The sequence below is a fragment of the Hyla sarda genome, unplaced genomic scaffold (assembly GCF_029499605.1).
Source record: "Hyla sarda isolate aHylSar1 unplaced genomic scaffold, aHylSar1.hap1 scaffold_710, whole genome shotgun sequence".
In the NCBI taxonomy this organism is placed as follows: domain Eukaryota; kingdom Metazoa; phylum Chordata; class Amphibia; order Anura; family Hylidae; genus Hyla; species Hyla sarda.
Window position 1 is genome coordinate 58,433 of NW_026610730.1, and position 16,803 is coordinate 75,235.

The 16,803-nt window shown below is 48.3% G+C and overlaps 2 protein-coding genes across 2 annotated transcripts in view; both read left to right on the top strand.

The window, feature by feature from the left end:
- LOC130344242 (DNA-directed RNA polymerase II subunit RPB1-like) overlaps nucleotides 1-16,803 on the top strand; it is a 101,559-nt gene that overhangs the window by 36,707 nt on the left and 48,049 nt on the right. The window lies entirely within an intron of this gene.
- Nucleotides 2,633-16,803, top strand: part of LOC130344245 (DNA-directed RNA polymerase II subunit RPB1-like) — a 51,918-nt gene continuing 37,747 nt past the window's right edge. Inside the window, exons 1-2 of the mRNA XM_056554416.1 lie at nucleotides 2,633-2,663; nucleotides 5,954-6,018. The gene's annotated coding sequence lies outside the window, so the exon portion shown is untranslated. The remainder of the gene's footprint in view (nucleotides 2,664-5,953; nucleotides 6,019-16,803) is intronic.

Sequence of the window (16,803 nt, forward strand, 5' to 3'; positions counted from 1 at the left end):
GACATGTCTGCAGGTCTAGATTTTACATCTAGCCTGATTGTTATCAGTAATTAATATAAATATTAATTACCTGTTTCGTGGTTCCTTTCTTGCAGCTGACGGGGGTATATGTCGGGCATCAGTCATCTGTAAAAAAAGACACAGGTATGATAACATGTTCCTGATACATGCTACAGACGCTAATATATATAACACTCTAGGGCCAGAACTACTTAACTCAGGAATTATGGAAAAAGGAGTGGAAAAAGGAACTTAAAATATAATGTATATTTTTGTAATCTATTTTATCTAAATGTTTTATATAATATACAACAGTTAATCAAGTAATGGTAATGTAGGCCTCTGTACACTCCTCTTCACTCCTCTGTTACCCATGTACACTCCTCTACACCCCTCTGTCACCCATGTACACTTCTCTACACCCCTCTGTCACCCATGTACACTCCTCTACACCCCTCTGTCACCCATGTACACTCCTCTACACCGCTCTGTCACCCATGTACACCCCTCTACACCCATCTGTTACCCATGTACACTCCTCTAAGCTCCTCCGTCACCCATGTACACTCCTCTACACCCTTCTATCACCAATGTACACCCCTACACCCTTCTGTTATCCATGTATACTACTCTGCGCTCCTCTGCCACCCACGTACACTCCTCTACACCCCCAACACCTCTCTGTCACCAATGTACACCACTCTGTCACCCCCTACGCCCCCTTTCACCCATTTACACCCATCTATCACTCATATACACTCCTCTAAACCACTCTGCCACCCATGTACACATCTCTACACCCTGTACACCCCTCTGTCACCTACGTACACCCTTCTATCACCCTGTACACCCCTCTTTTACCCCTACGTCCCCCTGTCACCCATGTGCACTACTCTACGATCCTCTGTCACCCATGTACACTCCTCTACACCCCTCTGTCACCCATGTACACTCCTCTACACCCATTTGTCACCCATGTACACCCCTCTACACCCATCTGTTAACCATTTACACTCCTCTAAGCTCCTCCGTCACCTAAGTACACTCCTCTACACCCTTCTATCACCAATGTACACCCCTACACTCTTCTGCTATCCATGTATACTACTCTGTGCTCCTATGTCACCCACGTACACTCCTCTACACCCCCAACACCTCTCTGTCACCAATGTACACCACTCTGTCACCCCCTACGCCCCCTTTCACCCATTTACACCCATCTATCACTCATATACACTCCTCTAAACCACTCTGCCACCCATGTACACATCTCTACACCCCCAACACCCCTCTGTCACCTACGTACACCCTTCTATCACCCCGTACACCCCTCTTTCACCCCTACGTCCCCCTGTCATCCATGTACACTACTCTACGATCCTCTGTCACCCATGTTCACTCCTCTACACCCGTCTGTCACCCATTTACACTCCTCTACACCCCTTTGTCACCCATGTACACCCCTCTACACCCATCTGTTACCCATTTACACTCCTTTAAGCTCCTCCGTCACCCATGTACACTCCTCTACACCCTTCTATCACCAATGTACACCCCTACACCCTTCTTTTATCCATGTATACTACTCTGCGCTCCTCTGTCACCCACGTACACTCCTCTACACCCCCAACACCTCTCTGTCACCAATATACACAACTCTGCCACCACCTACGCCCCCTTTCACCCATTTACACCCATCTATCACTCATATACAATTCTCTAAACCACTCTGCCACCCATGTACACATCTCTACACCCCCAACACCCCTCTGTCAACTGTGTACACCCTTCTATCACCCCGTACACCCCTCTTTCACCACCTACGTCCCCCTGTCACCCATGTACGCTACTCTATGATCCTCTGTCATCCATGTACACTCCTCTACACCCCTCTGTCACCCATGTACACTCCTCTACACCCCTCTGTCACCCATGTACACTCCTCTACACCGCTCTGTCACCCATGTACACCCCTCTACACCTATCTGTTACCCATTTACACTCCTCTAAGCTCCTCCGTCACCCATGTACACTCCTCTACACCCCTCTATCACCAATGTACACCCCTACACCCTTCTGTTATCCATGTATACTACTTTGCGCTCCTCTGTCACCCACGTACACTCCTCTACACCCCCAACACCTCTCTGTCACCAATGTAAGCCACTCTGTCACCCCCTACGCCCCCTTTGACCCTTTTAAACCCATCTATAACTCATATACACTCCTCTAAACCACTCTGCCACCCATGTACACACCTCTACACCCCCAACACCCCTCTGTCACCTATGTACACCCCTCTATCACCCCGTACACCCCTCTTTCACCCCCTACGTCCCCTTGTCACCCATGTACACTACTCTACGATCCTCTGTCACCCATGTACACTCCTCTACACCCCTCTGACACCACTCCTCTGTTACCATGTACACTCCTCTACGCTCCTCTACACACACAACACCTCTCTGTCACCCATGTTCCCCCCTCTGTTACTCCCTACGCCCACTGTCACCCATGTACACCCATCTATCACCCATGTACACTCCTCGACACTCCTGTTACCCATGTTCACCTTTCTGCTACCTTTTTACTTGTCAACTGACGGGGGTATATGACACGTTCACCTTTTCACCGGGCATTAGTCCTCTGTAAAAAAGACACAGGTATGATAACATGTTCCTGATACATGCTACAGACGCTAATATATATAACACTCTAGGGCCAGAACTACTTATCTCAGGAATTATAGAAAAAGGAGTGGAAAAAGGAACTTAAAATATAATGTATATTTTTGTAATATATTTTATCTAAATGTTTTATATAATATACAACAGTTAATCAAGTAATGGTAATGTAGGCCTCTGTACACTCCTCTTCACTCCTCTGTTACCCATGTACACTCCTCTACACCCCTCTGTCACCCATGTACACTCCTCTACACCCCTCTGTCACCCATGTACACTCCTCTACACCCCTCTGTCACCCATGTACACTCCTCTACACCGCTCTGTCACCCATGTACACCCCTCTACACTCATCTGATACCCATTTACACTCCTCTAAGCTCCTCAGTCACCCATGTACACTCCTCTACACCCCTCTATCACCAATGTACACCCCTACGTCCTTCTGTTATCCATGTACACTACTCTACGATCATCTGTCACCCATGTACACTCCTCTACACTCCTCTGTTACCCATGTACACTCCTCTACGCTCCTCTGTCACCCATGTACACTCCTCTACACCCCTCTGACACCCATGTACACTCCTCTACACTCCTCTGTTACCATGTACACTCCTCTATGCTTCCCTATTACCCATGTACACTCCTCTACACACCCAACACCTCTGTCACCCATGTACACCCCTCTGTCACCCCCTACGCCCCCTGTCACCCATGTACACCCATCTATCACTCATGTACACTCCTCTAAACCACTCTGCCACCCATGTACACTCCTCGACACTGCTGTTACCAATGTTCCACTTTCTGCTACCTTTTTACTCGTCAACTTTGGAATGTTCCTAATCTCTGTACCTGAGATATGGTTGTGTTATATAGAAAGCTGTCCATAGACGATATACTTATTAAAAACACATATATCTTCATATATACGGGAAAGACTATGACATGTCTGCAGGTCTAGATTTTACATCTAGCCTGATTGTTATCAGTAATTAATATAAATATTAATTACCTGTTTCGTGGTTCCTTTCTTGCAGCTGACGGGGGTATATGTCGGGCATCAGTCATCTGTAAAAAAAGACACAGGTATGATAACATGTTCCTGATACATGCTACAGAAGCTAATATATATAACACTCTAGGGCCAGAACTACTTATCTCAGGAATTATAGAAAAAGGAGTGGAAAAAGGAACTTAAAATATAATGTATATTTTTGTAATATATTTTATCTAAATGTTTTATATAATATACAACAGTTAATCAAGTAATGGTAATGTAGGCCTCTGTACACTCCTCTTCACTCCTCTGTTACCCATGTACACTCCTCTACACCCCTCTGTCACCCATGTACACTCCTCTACACCCCTCTGTCACCCATGTACACTCCTCTACACCCCTCTGTCACCCATGTACACTTCTCTACACCGCTCTGTCACCCATGTACACCCCTCTACACCCATCTGTTACCCATGTACACTCCTCTAAGCTCCTCCGTCACCCATGTACACTCCTCTACACCCTTCTATCACCAATGTACACCCCTACACCCTTCTGTTATCCATGTATACTATTCTGCGCTCCTCTGCCACCCACGTACACTCCTCTACACCCCCAACACCTCTGTGTCACCAATTTACACCACTCTGTCACCCCCTTACGCCCCCTTTCACCCATTTACACCAATCTATCACTCATAAACACTCCTCTAAACCACTCTGCCACCCATGTACACATCTCTACACCCCAACACCCCTCTGTCACCTACGTACACCCTTCTATCACCCCGTACACCCCTCTTTCACCCCTACGTCCCCCTGTCAGCCATGTACACTACTCTACGATCCTCTGTCACCCATGTACACTCCTCTACACCCCTCTGTCACCCATGTACACTCCTCTACACCCCTTTGTCACCCATGTACACCCCTCTACACCCATCTGTTACACATTTACACTCCTCTAAGCTCCTCCGTCACCCATGTACACTCCTCTACACCCTTCTATCACCAATGTACACCCCTACACCCTTCTGTTATCCATGTATACTACTCTGCGCTCCTCTGTCACCCACGTACACTCCTCTACACCCCCAACACCTCTCTGTCACCAATGTACACCACTCTGTCACCCCCTACGCCCCCTTTCACCCATTTACACCCATCTATCACTCATATACACTCCTCTGAACCACTCTGCCACCCATGTACACACCTCTACACCCCCAACACCCCTCTGTCACCTATGTACACCCCTCTATCACCCCGTACACCCCTCTTTCACCCCCTACGTCCCCTTGTCACCCATGTACACTACTCTACGATCCTCTGTCACCCATGTACACTCCTCTACACCCCTCTGTCACCCATGTACACTCCTCTACACCCCTTTGTCACCCATGTACACCCCTCTACACCCATCTGTTACCCATTTACACTCCTCTAAGCTCCTCCGTCACCCATGTACACTCCTCTACACCCTTCTATCACCAATGTACACCCCTACACCCTTCTGTTATCCATGTATACTACTCTGCGCTCCTCTGTCACCCACGTACACTCCTCTACACCCCCATCACCTCTCTGTCACCAATGTACACCACTCTGTCACCCCCTACGCCCCCTTTCACCCATTTACACCCATCTATCACTCATATACACTCCTCTGAACCACTCTGCCACCCATGTACACACCTCTACACCCCCAACACCCCTCTGTCACCTATGTACACCCCTCTATCACCCCGTACACCCCTCTTTCACCCCCTACGTCCCCTTGTCACCCATGTACACTACTCTACGATCCTCTGTCACCCATGTACACTCCTCTACACCCCTCTGACACCACTCCTCTGTTACCATGTACACTCCTCTACGCTCCTCTATCACCCATGTACACTCCTCTACACACCCAACACCTCTCTGTCACCCATGTTCCCCCCTCTGTTACTCCCTACGCCCACTGTCACCCATGTACACCCATCTATCACCCATGTACACTCCTCGACACTCCTGTTACCCATGTTCACCTTTCTGCTACCTTTTTACTCGTCAACTTTGGAATGTTCCTAATCTCTGTACCTGAGATATGGTTGTGTTATATATAAAGCTGTCCATAGACGATATACTTATTAAAAACACATATATCTTCATGTATACGGGAAAGACTATGACATGTCTGCAGGTCTAGATTTTACATCTAGCCTGATTGTTATCAGTAATTAATATAAATATTAATTACCTGTTTCGTGGTTCCTTTCTTGCAGCTAACGGGGGTATATGACACGTTCACCTTTTCACCGGGCATTAGTCCTCTGTAAAAAAGACACAGGTATGATAACATGTTCCTGATACATGCTACAGACGCTAATATATATAACACTCTAGGGCCAGAACTACTAATCTCAGGAATTATAGAAAAAGGAGTGGAAAAAGGAACTTAAAATATAATGTATATTTTTGTAATATATTTTATCTAAATGTTTTATATAATATAAAACAGTTAATCAAGTAATGGTAATGTAGGCCTCTGTACACTCCTCTTCACTCCTCTGTTACCCATGTACACTCCTCTACACCCCTCTGTCACTCATGTACACTCCTCTACACCCCTCTGTCACCCATGTACACTCCTCTACACCCCTCTGTCACCCATGTACACTCCTCTACACCGCTCTGTCACCCATGTACACCCCTCTACACCCATCTGTTACCCATGTACACTCCTCTAAGCTCCTCCGTCACCCATGTACACTCCTCTACACCCTTCTATCACCAATGTACACCCCTACACCCTTCTGTTATCCATGTATACTACTCTGCGCTCCTCTGCCACCCACGTACACTCCTCTACACCCCAACACCTCTGTGTCACCAATTTACACCACTCTGTCACCCCCTACGCCCCCTTTCACCCATTTTCACCAATCTATCACTCATATACACTCCTCTAAAGCACTCTGCCACCCATGTACACATCTCTACACCCCAACACCCCTCTGTCACCTACGTACACCCTTCTATCACCCCGTACACCCCTCTTTCACCCCTACGTCCCCCTGTCAGCCATGTACACTACTCTACGATCCTCTGTCACCCATGTACACTCCTCTACATCCCTCTGTCACCCATGTACACTCCTCTACACCCCTTTGTCACCCATGTACACTCCTCTACACCCCTCTGTAACCCATGTACACTCCTCTACACCCCTCTGTAACCCATGTACACTCCTCTACACCCCTCTGTCACCCATGTACACTCCTCTACACCGCTAGGTCACCCATGTACACCCCTCTACACCCATCTGTTACCCATTTACACTCCTCTAAGCTCCTCCGCCACCCATGTACACTCCTCTACACCCCTCTATCACCAATGTACACCCCTACACCCTTCTGTTATCCATGGATATTACTCTGCACTCCTCTGTCACCCACGTACACTCCTCTACACCCCCAACACCTCTCTGTCACCAATGTACACCACTCTGTCACCCCCTACGCCCCCTTTCACCCATTTACGACCATCTATCACTCATATACACTCCTCTGAACCACTCTGCCACCCATGTACACACCTCTACACCCCCAACACCCCTCTGTCACCAATGTACACCACTCTGTCACCCCCTACGCCCCCTTTCACCCATTTACACCCATCTATCACTCATATACACTCCTCTGAACCACTCTGCCACCCATGTACACACCTCTACACCCCCAACACCCCTCTGTCACCTATGTACACTCCTCTGTTACCCATGTACACTCCTTTACGCTCCTCTTTCACCCATGTACACTCCCCTACACCCCTCTGACACCCATGTACACTCCTCTACACTCCTCTGTTACCATGTACACTCCTCTATGCTCCCCTATTACCCATGTACACTCCTCTACACAACCAACACCTCTGTCACCCATGTACACCCCTCTGTCACACCCTACGCCCCCTGTCACCCATGTACACCCATCTATCACCCATGTACACTCCTCTAAACCACTCTGCCACCCATGTACACTCCTCGACACTGCTGTTACCAATGTTCCCCTTTCTGCTACCTTTTTACTCGTCAACTTTGTTCCTAATCTCTGTACCTGAGATATGGTTGTGTTATATATAAAGCTGTCCATAGACGATATACTTATTAAAAACACATATATCTTCATATATACGGGAAAGACTATGACATGTCTGCAGGTCTAGATTTTACATCTAGCCTGATTGTTATCAGTAATTAATATAAATATTAATTACCTGTTTCGTGGTTCCTTTCTTGCAGCTGACGGGGGTATATGTCGGGCATCAGTCATCTGTAAAAAAAGACACAGGTATGATAACATGTTCCTGATACATGATACAGACGCTAATATATATAACACTCTAGGGCCAGAACTACTTAACTCAGGAATTATGGAAAAAGGAGTGGAAAAAGGAACTTAAAATATAATGTATATTTTTGTAATCTATTTTATCTAAATGTTTTATATAATATACAACAGTTAATCAAGTAATGGTAATGTAGGCCTCTGTACACTCCTCTTCACTCCTCTGTTACCCATGTACACTCCTCTACACCCCTCTGTCACCCATGTACACTCCTCTACACCCCTCTGTCACCCATGTTCACTCCTCTACACCGCTCTGTCACCCATGTAAACCCCTCTACACCCATCTGTTACCCATTTACACTCCTCTAAGCTCCTCCGTCACCCATGTACACTCCTCTACACCCCTCTATCACCAATGTACACCCCTACACCCTTTTGTTATCCATGTATACTACTCTGCGCTCCTTTGTCACCCACGTACACTCCTCTACACCCCCAACACCCCTCTATCACCAATGTACACCCCTACACCCTTCTGTTACCCATGTATACTACTCTACGATCCTCTGTCACCCATGTACACTCCTCTACACCCCTCTGTCACCCATGTACACTCCTCTACACCCCTCTGTCACCCATGTACACCCCTCTACACCCATCTGTTACCCATTTACACTCCTCTAAGCTCCTCCGTCACCCATGTACACTCCTCTACACCCTTCTATCACCAATGTACACCCCTACACCCTTCTGTTATCCATGTATACTACTCTGCGCTCCTATGTCACCCACGTACACTCCTCTACACCCCCAACACCTCTCTGTCACCAATGTACACCACTCTGTCACCCCCTTCGCCCCCTTTCACCCATTTACACCCATCTATCACTCATATACACTCCTCTAAACCACTCTGCCACCCATGTACACATCTCTATACCCCCAAAACCCCTCTGTCACCTATGTACACCCTTCTATCACCCCGTACACCCCTCTTTACCCACTACGTCCCCCTGTCACCCATGTACACTACTCTACGATCCTCTGTCACCCATGTACACTCCTCTACACCCCTCTGTAACCCATGTACACTCCTCTAAGCTCCTCCGTCACCCATGTACACTCCTCTACACCCCTCTATAACCAATGTACACCCCTACACCCTTCTGTTATACATGGATATTACTCTGCGCTCCTCTGTCACCCACGTACACTCCTCTACACCCCCAACACCTCTCTGTCACCAATGTACACCACTCTGTCACCCCCTACGCCCCCTTTCACCCATTTACACCCATCTATCACTCATATACACTCCTCTGAACCACTCTGCCACCCATGTACACACCTCTACACCCCCAACACCCCTCTGTCACCAATGTACACCACTCTGTAACCCCCTACGCCCCCTTTCACCCATTTACACCCATCTATCACTCATATACACTCCTCTGAAACACTCTGCCACCCATCTACACATCTCTACACCCCCAACACCCCTCTGTCACCTATGTACACCCTTCTATCACCCCGTACACCCCTCTTTCACCCCCTACATCCCCCTGTCACCCATGTACACTACTCTACGATCCTCTGTCACCCATGTACACTCCTCTACACCCCTCTGTCACCCATGTACACTCCTCTACACCCCTCTGTCACCCATGTACACTCCTCTACACCGCTCTGTCACCCATGTACACCCCTCTACACCCATCTGTTACCCATTTACACTCCTCTAAGCTCCTCCGTCACCCATGTACACTCCTCTACACCCCTCTATCACCAATGTACACCCCTACACCCTTCTGTTATCCATGGATACTACTCTGCGCTCCTCTGTCACCCACGTACACTCCTCTACACCCCCAACACCTCTCTGTCACCAATGCACACCACTCTGTCACCCCCTACGCCCCCTTTCACCCATTTACACCCATCTATCACTCATATACACTCCTCTGAACCACTCTGCCACCCACGTACACACCTCTACACCCCCAACACCCCTCTGTCACCAATGTACACCACTCTGTCACCCCCTACGCCCCCTTTCACCCATTTACACCCATCTATCACTCATATACACTCCTCTGAACCACTCTGCCACCCATGTACACACCTCTACACCCCCAACACCCCTCTGTCACCTATGTACACTCCTCTGTTACCCATGTACACTCCTTTACGCTCCTCTTTCACCCATGTACACTCCCCTACACCCCTCTGACACCCATGTACACTCCTCTACACTCCTCTGTTACCATGTACACTCCTCTATGCTCCCCTATTACCCATGTACACTCCTCTACACAACCAACACCTCTGTCACCCATGTACACCCCTCTGTCACACCCTACGCCCCCTGTCACCCATGTACACCCATCTATCACCCATGTACACTCCTCTAAACCACTCTGCCACCCATGTACACTCCTCGACACTGCTGTTACCAATGTTCCCCTTTCTGCTACCTTTTTACTCGTCAACTTTGGAATGTTCCTAATCTCTGTACCTGAGATATGGTTGTGTTATATATAAAGCTGTCCATAGACGATATACTTATTAAAAACACATATATCTTCATATATACGGGAAAGACTATGACATGTCTGCAGGTCTAGATTTTACATCTAGCCTGATTGTTATCAGTAATTAATATAAATATTAATTACCTGTTTCGTGGTTCCTTTCTTGCAGCTGACGGGGGTATATGTCGGGCATCAGTCATCTGTAAAAAAAGACACAGGTATGATAACATGTTCCTGATACATGCTACAGACGCTAATATATATAACACTCTAGGGCCAGAACTACTTAACTCAGGAATTATGGAAAAAGGAGTGGAAAAAGGAACTTAAAATATAATGTATATTTTTGTAATCTATTTTATCTAAATGTTTTATATAATATACAACAGTTAATCAAGTAATGGTAATGTAGGCCTCTGTACACTCCTCTGTTACCCATGTACACTCCTCTACACCCCTCTGTCACCCATGTACACTCCTCTACACCCCTCTGTCACCCATGTACACTCCTCTACACCCCTCTGTCACCCATGTACACTCCTCTACACCCCTCTGTCACCCATGTACACCCCTCTACACCCCTCTGTCACCCATGTAAACCCCTCTACACCCATCTGTTACCCATTTACACTCCTCTACACTCCTCCTTCACCCATGTACACTCCTCTACACCCCTCTATCACCAATGTACACCCCTACACCCTTCTGTTGTCCATGTATACTACTCTGCGCTCCTCTGTCACCCATGTACACTCCTCTACACCCCCAACACCTCTCTGTCACCAATGTACACCACTCTGTCACCCCCTACGCCCCCTTTCACCCATTTACACCCATCTATCACTCGTATACACTCCTCTAAACCACTCTGCCACCCAAGTACACATCTCTACACCCCAAACACACCTCTGTCACCTATGTACACCCTTCTATCACCCCGTACACCCCTCTTTCACCCCCTACATCCCCCTGTCACCCATGTACACTACTCTACGATCCTCTGTCACCCATGTACACTCCTCTACACCCCTCTGGGACCACTCCTCTGTTCCCATGTACACTCCTCTACGCTCCTCTATCACCCATGTACACTCCTCTACAAACCCAACACCTCTCTGTCACCCATGTACACCCCTCTGTCACTCCCTACGCCCACTGTCACCCATGTACACCCATCTATCACCCATGTACACTCCTCGACACTCCTGTTACCCATGTTCACCTTTCTGCTAACTTTTTACTCGTCAACTTTGGAATGTTCCTAATCTCTGTACCTGAGATATGGTTGTGTTATATATAAAGCTGTCCATAGACGATATACTTATTAAAAACACATATATCTTCATGTATACGGGAAAGACTATGACATGTCTGCAGGTCTAGATTTTACATCTAGCCTGATTGTTATCAGTAATTAATATAAATATTAATTACCTGTTTCGTGGTTCCTTTCTTGCAGCTGACGGGGGTATATGACACGTTCACCTTTTTACCGGGCATCAGTCCTCTGTAAAAAAGACACAGGTATGATAACATGCTCCTGATACATGCTACAGACGCTAATATATATAACACTCTAGGGCCAGAACTACTTATCTCAGGAATTATGGAAAAAGGAGTGGAAAAAGGAACTTAAAATATAATGTATATTTTTGTAATATATTTTATCTAAATGTTTTATATAATATACAACAGTTAATCAAGTAATGGTAATGTAGGCCTCTGTACACTCCTCTTCACTCCTCTGTTACCCATGTACACTCCACTACACCCCTCTGTCACCCATGTACACTCCTCTACACCGCTCTGTCACCCATGTACACCCCTCTACACCCATCTGTTACCCATTTACACTCCTCTACACCCCTTTGTCACTCATGTACACTCCTCTACACCGCTCTGTCACCCATGTACACTCCTCTACACCGCTCTGTCACCCATGTACACCCCTCTACAGCCATCTGTTACACATGTACACTCCTCTAAGCTCCTCCGTCACCCATGTACACTACTCTACACCCTTCTATCACCAATGTACACCCCTACACCCATCTGTTATCCAAGTATACTACTCTGCGCTCCTCTGTCACCCACGTACACTCCTCTACACCCCCAACACTTCTCTGTCACCAATGTACACCCCTCTGTCACCCCCTACGCCCCCTTTCACACATTTACACCCATCTATCACTCATATACACTCCTCTGAACCACTCTGCCACCCATGTACACACCTCTACACCCCCAACACCCCTCTGTCACCTATGTACACCCTTCTATCACCCCGTACACCCCTCTTTCACCCCCTACGTCCCCCTGTCACCCATGTACACTACTTTATGATCCTCTGTCACCCATGTACACTCCTCTACACCCCTCTGTCACCCATCTACACTCCTCTACACCCCTCTGTCACCCATGTACACTCCTCTACACCGCTCTGTCACCCATGTACACCCCTCTACACCCATCTGTTACCCATTTACACTCCTCTAAGCTCCTCCGTCACCCATGTACACTCCTCTACACCCCTCTATCACCAATGTACACCCCTACACCCTTCTGTTATCCATGTATACTACTCTGCGCTCCTCTGTCACCCACGTACACTCCTCTACACCCCCAACACCCCTCTGTCACCTGTGTACACCCTTCTATCACCCCGTACACCCCTCTTTCACCCCTATGTCCCCCTGTCACCCATGTACACTACTCTATGATCCTCTGTCACCCAGGTATACTCCTCTACACCCCTCTGTCACCCATGTACACTCCTCTACACCCCTCTGTCACCCATATTCACTCCTCTACACCGCTCTGTCACCCATGTACACCCCTCTACACCCATCTGTTACCCATTTACACTCACCCATGTACACTCCTCTACACCCCTCTATCACCAATGTACACCCCTACACCCTTCTGTTATCCATGTATACTACTCTGCGCTCCTCTGTCACCCACGTACACTCCTCTACACCCCCAACACCCCTCTATCACCAATGTACACCACTACACCCTTCTGTTATCCATGTATACTACTCTACGATCCTTTGTCACCCATGTACACTCCTCTACACCCCTCTGTCACCCATGTACACTCCTCTACACCCCTCTGTCACCCATGTACACCCCTCTACACCCATCTGTTACCCATTTACACTCCTCTAAGCTCCTCCGTCACCCATGTACACTCCTCTACACCCTTCTATCACCAATGTACACCCCTACACCCTTCTGTTATCCATGTATACTACTCTGCGCTCCTCTGTCACCCACGTACACTCCTCTACACCCCCAACACCTCTCTTTCACCAATGTACACCACTGTGTCACCCCCTACGCCCCCTTTCACCCATTTACACCCATCTATCACTCATACACACTCCTCTAAACCACTCTGACACCCATGTACACATCTCTACACCCCCAACACCCCTCTGTCACCTGTGTACACCCTTCTATCAACCCGTACACCACTCTTTCACCCCCTATGTCCCCCTGTCACCCATGTACACTACTCTATGATCCTCTGTCACCCATGTACACTCCTCTACACCCCTCTGTCACCCATGTACACTCCTCTACACCGCTCTGTCACCCATGTACACCCCTCTACACCCATCTGTTACTCATTTACACTCCTCTAAGCTCCTCCGTCACCCATGTACACTCCTCTACACCCCTCTATCACCAATGTACACCCCTACACCCTTCTGTTATCCATGTATACTACTCTGCGCTCCTCTGTCACCCACGTACACTCCTCTACACCCCCAACACCCCTCTGTCACCTGTGTACACCCTTCTATCACCCCGTACACCCCTATTTCACCCCCTATGTCCCCCTGTCACCCATGTACACTACTCTATGATCCTCTGTCACCCATGTACACTCCTCTACACCCCTCTGTCACCCATGTACACTCCTCTACACCCCTCTGTCACCCATGTTCACTCCTCTACACCGCTCTGTCACCCATGTACACCCCTCTACACCCATCTGTTACCCATTTACACTCCTCTAAGCTCCTCCGTCACCCATGTACACTCCTCTACACCCCTCTATCACCAATGTACACCCCTACACCCTTCTGTTATCCATGTATACTACTCTGCGCTCCTTTGGCACCCACGTACACTCCTCTACACCCCCAACACCCCTCTATCACCAATGTACACCCCTACACCCTTCTGTTATCCATGTATACTACTCTACGATCCTTTGTCACCCATGTACACTCCTCTACACCCCTCTGTCACCCATGTACACTCCTCTACACCCCTCTGTCACCCATGTACACCCCTCTACACCCATCTGTTACCCATTTACACTCCTCTAAGCTCCTCCGTCACCCATGTACACTCCTCTACACCCTTCTATCACCAATGTACACCCCTACACCCTTCTGTTATCCATGTATACTACTCTGCGCTCCTATGTCACCCACGTACACTCCTCTACACCCCCAACACCTCTCTGTCACCAATGTACACCACTCTGTCACCCCCTTCGCCCCCTTTCACCCATTTACACCCATCTATCACTCATATACACTCCTCTAAACCACTCTGCCACCCATGTACACATCTCTATACCTCGAAAACCCCTCTGTCACCTATGTACACCCTTCTGTCACCCCGTACACCCCTCTTTCACCCCCTACGTCCCCCTGTCACCCATGTACACTACTCTACGATGCTCTGTCACCCATGTACACTCCTCTACACCCCTGTGTAACCCATGTACACTCCTCTAAACCCCTCTGTCACCCATGTACACTCCTCTAGACCGCTAGGTCACCCATGTACACCCATCTACACCCATCTGTTACCCATTTACACTCCTCTAAGCTCCTCCGTCACCCATGTACACTCCTCTACACCCCTCTATCACCAATGTACACCCCTACACCCTTCTGTTATCCATGGATACTACTCTGCGCTCCTCTGTCACCCACGTACACTCCTCTACACCCCCAACACCTCTATGTCACCAATGTACACCACTTTGTCACCCCCTACGCCCCCTTTCACCCATTTACACCCATCTATCACTCATATACACTCCTCTGAACCACTCTGCCACCCATGTACACACCTCTACACCCCCAACACCCCTCTGTCACCAATGTACACCACTCTGTCACCCCCTACGCCCCCTTTCACCCATTTACAACCATCTATCACTCATATACACTCCTCTTAACCACTCTGCCACCCATCTACACATCTCTACACCCCCAACACCCCACTGTCACCTATGTACACCCTTCTATCACCCCGTACACCCCTCTTTCACCCCCTACGTCCCCCTGTCACCCATGTACACTACTCTACGATCCTCTGTCACCCATGTTTACTCCTCTACACCCCTCTGTCACCCATGTACACTCCTCTACACCCCTCTGTCACCCATGTACACTCCTCTACACCGCTCTGTCACCCATGTACACCCCTCTACACCCATCTGTTATCCTTGGATACTACTCTGCGCTCCTCTGTCACCCACGTACACTCCTTTACACCCCCAACACCTCTCTGTCACCAATGTACACCACTTTGTCACCCCCTACGCCCCCTTTCACCCATTTACACCCATCTATCACTCATATACACTCCTCTGAACCACTCTGCCACCCATGTACACACCTCTACACCCCCAACACCCCTCTGTCACCAATGTACACCACTCTGTCACCCCCTACGCCCCCTTTCACCCATTTACACCCATCTATCACTCATATACACTCCTCTGAACCACTCTGCCACCCATGTACACACCTCTACACCTCCAACACCCCTCTGTCACCTATGTACACCCCTCTATCACCCCGTACACCCCTCTATCACCCCCTACGTCGCCCTGTCATCTATGTACACTCCTCTGTTACCCATGTACACTCCTTTACGCTCCTCTTTCACCCATTTACACTCCTCTACACTCCTCTGTTACCATGTACACTCCTCTATGCTCCCCTATTACCCATGTACACTCCTCTACACAACCAACACCTCTGTCACCCATGTACACCCCTCTGTCACACCCAGGCCCCCTGTCACCCATGTACACCCATCTATCACCCATGTACACTCCTCTAAACCACTCTGCCACCCATGTACACTCCTCGACACTGCTGTTACCAATGTTCCCCTTTCTGCTACCTTTTTATTCGTCAACTTTGGAATGTTCCTAATCTCTGTACCTGAGATATGGTTGTGTTATATATATAAAGCTGTCCATAGACGATA